At 47.0% G+C, this 9,129-nt stretch overlaps 1 pseudogene; it reads right to left on the minus strand.

Moving 5' to 3' along the window:
• LOC101779922 overlaps nucleotides 1-807 on the minus strand; it is a 3,256-nt pseudogene extending 2,449 nt beyond the window's left edge.
• Nucleotides 808-9,129: the final 8,322 nt, after the last annotated feature.

The raw sequence follows: 9,129 nt of genomic DNA on the forward strand, positions 1-9,129 counted from the left end.
TAGATCGGCCCCACGTGATAATCCGAGTTTGGTGGCAAAGTGGTGAACCATGGAAAGCCGATCCAGACAAGGATGACGAGAACAGCCGTACCCGCAGGGCATCTTGCGTAGCTGCCTCTCCGCATTGGATGATAAATCTATTTACATGTTCCACGGTAGAAGTATCATCCATCCCCGAAAATTTGGTAAAATCAGGAACTTTGTACCGATGGGGAAACGGCAACAAGTCATATGTAGATGGGTATGGTGTCCTGTAGGTATAAGTTTTGCACCCTTCGGCTTCAAGCCGAATTGTTCTTGCATCACTTCCGCGATTTTGCGCCGCCCCAATCTGGTTGTTGCTGGGGTAGAGGGGGGGGGGGGACCGACCGACCTGTGCGAAGCTGTCGGAGACGGCGACGAGGAAGTTGGCGGCGGCCCAGAGGAAGGCGCATGCGGGGACGACGGGCGCGGTCGTAGCGCGCGATAGCGTAGGCGGCGAGCGGGTAGCAGGCGGCCTGCACGGCGGAGCGGCACAGCGTGAGGGCCCCGAGCCCCGCGGCGCCTCGTCGGCGCGCTCCATGATGGACGCCAGGTTCACCATCAGCAGCGTCCGCCTCCCCGCCGCGTCGGCCCCCATCGCCAGCAGGCAGCGGGCAGGAACGCCGGAGCGGCCTTCCTCTTCCCACTCGATGACGCGGGTGTTGGCGGCCGGCCGCGCTCGGGGCAACGGTCCCGGATGCCAGAAGGCCGCGGAGCGCGGACTCCTTGCAGCTGGACAGCAGCAGGCCAGCAGCTTGGGCTTTTCCACACTGGCAGTGGCCGGGACTGCGCATTATGGCAAACCTGGACGGATTTCATCCCAACATTCTCCAAATTCTAGACTTTTAGGTGTGTTTGATTGTATAGACCACATGATGCATGCATAGATGATCATGGGGTGGTTCAACCAATTTACTTGTACCATATAATTCACTCTAATTAGTAGAATAATATATTAAATGAGATGGTCTCATCCGGATAAGTTGGTACAATTCACCTAACCAAACAAAAATATCATTATTATTTTAAATCATTTCATACATAAATCAAATAATATAACCAACCAAACACACCCTTAACATGCGACTAAGAATACAAGTGCCCTCTATCACATCTGCGATTCTCACTAGCATCTTCATGAGCTGAGTGAGACGGTAACAGACTAACAGTGGGCTGCTCCTCCAAGTCCGAGGGGAAAAATGGTATTCAAACCATGCGGATTTGCAGCAGCTTGGAGGTGAATATCAAAATCTGTATGCTGTCCATCACCGATTTGCCGTGCACTTAGATGGTACCTGGTTGAGAGCAGAAATGAGGGTGCAGGCGGCAACTGCAAGCAAAGGCTCCAAGATCTCCAAGGAGGCAAGGATATAGGGATTTTTGCTGGAATGCTACGGAATATTCTGCCGCGCGGAAGTCATCATGGGCCATTGCGGCTTCCGGCGGTGGGCCGAGCGAGTGGAGCTGCAAATTGCAGCCCAGCCTGGTGATACAGGGAGTCCTGCAATTCTACCTGGCCCGGTCCGGCCCATTCTCAGACTCCTACGCCCCACGGATGCAGGTGAAAGCTTTGGTCGAGCTGAGCACCACCTTTTTTTAAAAGAACATAGCACCACCCTTTTAACAGTCACCTTCTTCCTACGGCGGTACCGCGCAAGAAATGGATTTCCGCTTACCTGGACCGTTGTTTGTTACGAGTGTTAAAATGATCTGAATGCCCCTGAGACTGATAATATTTTATTTTTTCTGAATTTTTTGTTCTAAATACGACGAGAACTCAATAATTCTAATATTTTTTAAGTTAGTTAAATAGAAATTATATTACAATAATATCAAATGCATATAAAGATAATAAATTAACCTTGGCAAGAACTTCTTCTACACAAATCTACCATCTTGTGTACTGACCATGAACTAGTACTATCCATCTATCCATTTGAGAGCAACAATTATACAATAAATTGAGAGTACCAATCCATTTGAATGAACTGACAGCCGCACAACTATTATGCATCTATGATATATCCATTTGAATAGAGGACAAGGACAGAAATTAAGACCAAGTCCTACTGACATCCATTCAACTGCTACTGAGTACTGACAGCAATTTTGCCATGTCGTTGGGAAGGACAGGTACAGAGGCAAGCGTGCAGGGAGGACGCCACCTTGGAGGCTTGGAATAGCAGGCACGGCAATCCGGCGAGCAGGAGGCCGGACGGGTGCCGCCTTGGACCAGCCCTGGATGCTGCAGAGCATGGATGGCCGGAATCTGGGCAGGCATGGCAGGGAGACGGGGATGGACGGGGCCGGGCGAATTGGTGGAGAGGTGGGCGGCGGAGGCCACGGAGGCACCGGCCACAAATGGAAGCGTGGGAGGCCGCGCCCGCAGAGGGAGGCGCAGGAGGCGGCGAGGATGGTTGCGTCGCCCGCGGAGGGAGGCGCGAGGGGTCGGAGGGCAGCGCATCGGTAGAGCCGTAGAGGGGCATGGGAAAAGGAGGCCCGCTTAAAGGACAAGCGCCCCCGAGGCCGCGTACGAGAAAATCGGGGCTCACGTTGTTTCCGAGACTGTGGGCTAACCGAAAAATATGCGAAGTCGTTTGCGTGAGATTATGATTTACTTTCACGCACGCCATAAGCACAGCTTACCTGCTTGCCTGCAAAAACATAAACACAGCCGACCTCAAAGTGAAACTGCGCCATGGTCAGCTTCTAGCAAGGAAGAGAAAGATAACATGTTTGAATACTTGAATAGTATGAAGGTCCCGTCTAGGTACTCTTTCGAATATAAAGGGAATAATAAATATGAAACAAAATAATTTTACAAATCTTAAGGCCCATGACTGCCATATGTTGATGACCCAGTTGCTTCTGATTGCACTTAGGGGTGTTCTACCAGAAAATGTCCGGTTGCCGCTCGTAAAGCTATACGCGTTTCTCAATGCGATTTCGCAGAGGGCAATCGATCCATCCAAACTATCAAAGCTACAGAACGATGTGGTGCAATGTCTTGTCAGTTTTGAGTTGGTATTTCCACCATCCTTCTTCAATATTATGATGCACTTACTGGTTCACCTAGTAAAAGAGATTGGTATTCTCGGACCTATATACCTGCACAATATGTGACCTTTCGAGAGGTTCATGGCAGTCTAAAAAACAATGTTCTTGATCATGCGCGTCTCGAAGGAAACATCACCAAGGGATATGGAACAGAGGAGGTAATCGAGTTTTATATCAATTTTATTGACTCAATTGACTCGATTGGGGTTCCAACTTCACACCACGAGGGGAGGCTCCGGGTAATGGGCACCCTTGGAAGGAAATCAAGTTTGAGCAATAATACTGATTTGTTCGATAAGGCACACTACACTGTTCTGCAACAGTCATCCTTTGTGTCTCCGTATATCGAGCAGCATAGGCAGATGGTAGTTTACAAAAATCTGACGAAATCCGATGCTTGGCTTACACGTCATCACATGGAAACTTTTCCCTCCTAGTTGCGCCAACAACTTATGGGTAACTCTGAGATTCACCCACAGCTCGCTTGGTTAGCCAGGGGATCTGCTAGCACAATCATGAAATTCCAAGGCTATGAGATAAATGGTTATACATTTTACACGAGAGCCTAGGATCAGAAAAGCACAAACCAGAATACTGGTGTCCGCATAGATGCCATAGATAGAAATAATAGCAAGGAGTCGTATTATGGTTTCATACAGGAGATATGGGAACTCGATTACGGACCGCTGTACATCCTTCTATTTCTTTGCAATTGGGTGAAGCTAATTGCCGTAACCAAAGATTAGTACGGAATGACAATAGTAAATCTGAGCAAGACTGGATACAGTGATGAACCATTCATACTTGCCAATGATGTGCAACAGGTTTTCTATGTGAAGGACATGTCTAGCAAACCCAAGAGAAATCCAGAAGAGCCATGGAAGCCAAAGTGCCACATAATTCTTCCAGGTAAAAGAAAAATCATGGGAGTCGAGGATAAAATAGACCAATCAGATGATTATGATCAGTTCTATGGCATGCTTCCATTCACTGTTAAAGTTGACCCAAGCATATTGCTATCCAAAGAAGAGGCTCCGAACTTACGCCGCGATCATGATCAAGGAACTTTCGTGAAAAAAATTTATAATGTTGTATTGTAATGCACTAAATTTACTTGACCTTTGTGTATTACTTGATACAATTTTTAATTTAACATATGTATGATTTCATGTGTTCTTAAATTATTTAAGGTAAAGATTTATTAGATAAACATGAACAATGTTAACCACATACATAAATGGATTTTTTCGCACGTTGAAATTATTTAATTGAATAATTTCTTGATCATAGCGATGCAGTAAAATAATTATTTTAGAGGCTAAACGAACTGGTATAGAATTAATGACTAATTCACAGTTATTGTCAATATACTTGCTAATTAAATATATTTTTGCATGTTCAAAATATGTAAAGTTTTTTATTTTTGCATCCTGAAATGTAGTGAAAACATAAATAAAATCCATATCCAAAATATAGGCGGGAGATAAAAGTGTGGGAAAAGGCCCTTTTGTCCCGGGTGCCAATAGAAACCGGGACCCTTTTATCCCGGTTGCCAAAAGCAACCGGGATAAAAGGCAGGCCCCCCTTTTATCCCGGTTGACAAATGTAACCGGGATAAAAGGGTAGTTTTCGATTCCCGCCTGGGACGTACCCTTTTATCCCGGTTATGGTTATCAACCGGGATAAAAGAGAGGGATAAAACCCACTGTAGCCTCTTCTACCCCTACCCCACGCCAGTTACACTTAGCCAAATTTTCACCGCCGCCAAGATCCCGCGCCCTCCCGCCTGCTCCGTCGCCGCCCATCCGCCTCCCTCGTCGGCCGCCATCGTCCTCGTCGCCATCGCCCCGGCCATCGTCGTCCCGCCGCCCGATCGCCTCGCCCGCGCCCGGACCGCCTCCTCCTCCATCGCACTGGCCCGCCTCCGATCCTCCTCCGTCGCACCCCCTCGACCTCGTCGCCGTCGGCCGCCTCCATCGCGGGGCCTCGTCGCCGCCTCGGTCCAAGTTGCCGCCTTCGTCAACGCCACCTCCTCTATCGCCGCCGCGCCCTCATCCGTCACGGCGCCTCGTCGCCGCCTCTGTCGCGCTGCCTCCGTCCCTCGTCGCCGGCCACCTCCGCCCATCATCGCTGCGGCCACCTCGCTCCGTCTCGCCTCCGCCGGCGTGCGCATTGCTTCTCCACCACCCCGACCGCCGCCGTCCCGCCGCCCCGGGCGCCGTACGACCTCGTTGCCCCGCTAGGCACCGCGCGAGGTCCGCCGGCACTAGCGCTGGGAACGAACGGCTCTTGCTGACGCAAGCCCACCGGCTTGCGTCAGCAAGGGCCTTTTTATTTTTTTAGTTAGAAAATGAATAGATATTATTAGAAAATCAATAGATATTAGTAGATTAGTTAGAAAATCAATAGATATTAGTAGATTAGTTAGAAAATTAGTTGATAAATTTTGTAGAAATTCATACAAATTAGTAGGAATTAGTAGAAATTTGCTAGAAATTTCAATGAATTTGTAGAAATTAGTATTAATATGGTAGAAAATTCTTACAAATGTACTACTAATTTGTAGAAATTTAGTAGAAATATTTAGAAATTAGAAAAATTTTCGTAGGAATTCTTAAAATCATTTGGCATTAGTAGAAATTTTCTAGAAATTCCAATAAATATGTAGAAATTAGTAGAAATTTGGTAGGAATTCGTACAAAGTACTACTAATTTGTTGAAATTTGTATAAACATTCCGGAATTTGTAGGGTTCATGTTATTGTATGAATTCATGTATATACCTTTACGTACATGTAAGTAAGACGGTTTCATGTACGTTTCATTTCGTGTGAATTGCCTATTTCATGATCGAGTTCTATGATTCATGATTGTCATGTATGATTCCATGTATGTTTCAATCAGTAGTTGAAATGGCAGACGACGAGACCGCAAGGTATCTCATGGAGCAGATTATTGCTGGTGATGGTAGTGGCTCCAACCTTCCCATATCGTACACCGATGAAGAGGGCACCCAGGCGGACATGTTCCTCAACATGTCCGGTGATGGGAATGAAGAGCCCGACCCCAGCAAAACCTTGCCGTAGCGGAAGGTTTCGGTGAGGTATATATAATTTCTATTGTTTTACGCCACCGTTAATACTATGTACTAATTAACGAATCTTGAACTGTTAGCCATCTGGATCAACAAAAGGGCAGAAGACCTAAGGTCGTACAAAGGTGATGGAAGGGAGGCTTGTCATCACGGAAGTCACAGAAGAGGGCAGGCCGGTTACTCACGAAAAAGTTGTGAAGAACTACGTGAGTCAGATCGGGGCAATCGTAAGGGACAACATGCCTATCAGCATTAGATAATGGAAGGGCAAAAGCATTAATCCGTACGCGCTCCCGGAGACACAAAAGAATATGCTGTGGGAATATGTCAAGAGACATTTCATATTTCCCGAAGGATATATTGAAAAGGATGTGAAAGCGTGGACACTGAAGAAGATGGCTACACAATTCCAGACATTCAAGAAGATGCTAGATGCCAACTACCTTAAGAAGGGCCGAACTCCAGATTTCAATGTGTGGCTAGAGTTGAGGGACCACTGGGAGACATTTGTTGCATATAAGAGGAGTGAAGAAGGTGTGAAAAAGATCCAGACCAACACTACAAATTTTGATCAGAAGGGGTACCATCATCATCTAGGGTGAGGTGGTTATGGCACAGCAATTCCCAAATAGAAGAAGATGGAACAAGACATGATCGAACGGGGTATCGTACCTGCAACTATTGAATGGTCCGAACGATCGAAAAATTGGTATTACGCTCATGGAGGCTCCTTGAGCCAAGAGGATGGGACGTTGATATTCAATGAGACAATACGTCAAAAGGCCAAAAGTCTTATGAAGAACATTGAAGATTCTAAGGCTAGGAGGTTGAAGGTGGACCGAGAGAATGATGAGCTCACATTGGACCTCGGTACTCCCGAGCACCCAGGATGTTGCCGAGGGTTCGGGGTCATTTTGTGGAAGTTTGATTTTTGAGGCGACAGCGCATCGTACAGAAGCCGCAAGCGAAGAAAGGAACAGATCGAGGAGAGATGGCGGCAGATGCTAGAATCCAAAGTGTAGTCACAAGAAGAAAGAATGTTGGAGGAAATCAATCGTCGAGTGGCTCACGTAGTTGCGGAGTTGGCCCAATCTGGAGCATTGTCGAATCCAAACTACGCCAGCTTCTCAATGCCTCTTGAGCAGTTGTGCTTCTACAGGAGTCCCTGATGCGTAGACGCCCAAGTTACCCGTGGAGGAGCAATGGTTCCCCGTGGATGCCATCACGCAATGCACCTCATGTGAGCTGCATGCACCGGTCGGCAACCTCACTATTAAGGTATACTTATACATAATATTTATGCAATCTTCTCAAATGATCCACGCCTCGGGATCGGAGTTTAATAACTTGTTTACTTCTGCTATATGTACAGGTGGTGTTCGGGAGTGCGTTACCAATCCTGGCAGGACAGACAAGCCATGGAATGGAGATTCCACCTGGCTACGTCAACGTCAGCGTAGAGCAGCTTGTTGATAGCCAATATGAAGGCCTAGAGCTTGACCTCCCAAGAGGCGACGGGGAAAGGACACTGGCAGATACGCTTCATGGGATCATTCTATGGCGCAAACGCTAGATCATCATTCCCGGCACGGAGCCATCTCCTCAGAGCTCAAGACCGCTCCCCGTAGATCCCTAGCAGCGACCTTCTCCTCATAGCTCGAGACTGTCATCTCTTGCACAACCTACTCCAGGACCGTCGCTTCCTGCTCTATCAAGGTCTCCATCTCCACCACATCCTAATGGTGGGAGCGACGATGATAATAACAACACCCCTCCCCGATCACCATCGCTGGGACAAAGAGCAGCCCCGATGAAGGAACCTGCAACACCACTAAGTGACGACGATAATAACAACACTCCTCCCCGATCACCGTCGCTGGGACTAAGAGCAGCCCCGATGAAGGAACCTGCAGCACCACTAAAGAAGTCACGAGCACCGCCTCCCAAGCAAAGATAGAGAAAGAAGAAAACAAAGAAGCCTGAAGTGACTCGTAAGGAACGCTGGGAGGCAATGAGTCATGCAGAACAGTGGGCAAAAATCCAAGCAGAGGCCAGTGCGTGGTTCAAGAAACAAGCCGAAGAAAAAAAAAGCAAGGGAGATGGAGCCACCGCTAGTAAATCGAAGAGATTTAAACTTTTTTATCAGGATGGAAGAAAGAGCCAAGAAAAGGATACCATTACTATCAAACTATGAACGAGCTTTAGTAAAGGCTGATGAGAGGGACAAAAGGAAAGGAAAGTCATCTTCCAATGGTGCTGTCCCCGACCTCGGGCATTTATCAAAAAAAGACACTCAAAAGGTAGCAGCAATGCCCTTGGATCAACAAACACAAGTATTGAAATTCATGGAAGAAACAGGTATGGGAGTTGATGAATGTTTAGGGCAAGTTGAGCCGCAAGCTGCACCGCCAGTTCAACCGAGATGGACTTTTGAGCTAGGCAAATCTCTAGTAAGGCCTGAGTTGGTACGAAAGCTATCAACAAAGATGTACGAATTCCATCAATGGTACATGAAGGTCTCCGCCAACTCGAGGGAGATGTTGGGCCTTAAGGTAAAACCGATAGATTTTTACGACGAAGGCGAGAAAGTTCTGTGGCTAGACTTCCAGGATATAGACGAAGTGTACCATCATGATGCCTTGGACGTCTCTCTGATCAGCACCTGGGTTCTGTAAGTGTCCATTTATCTACATGTAAATTTTGGCTCATATCATTATTTTTTTTGCGTGCGTCACCGTACTAACTTCGTCTTCCATTTTATGTAGGATGCTAATTCAGACGTGCCGACGAGAGGTGTACCTACATATTGGCTTCATGGATCCATTTGTAGTTAACCAAAAACAGATACAATTATCGTCGGAAAAAACCTTGGTGGAAGTATACAATTTCCTAGACAAACAAAAATTCAAGGATTTCATACTATTTCCATACAACTTCAAGTAAGTGTGTGTATACCGT

Source organism: Setaria italica, chromosome VI (assembly GCF_000263155.2).
Source record: "Setaria italica strain Yugu1 chromosome VI, Setaria_italica_v2.0, whole genome shotgun sequence".
In the NCBI taxonomy this organism is placed as follows: domain Eukaryota; kingdom Viridiplantae; phylum Streptophyta; class Magnoliopsida; order Poales; family Poaceae; genus Setaria; species Setaria italica.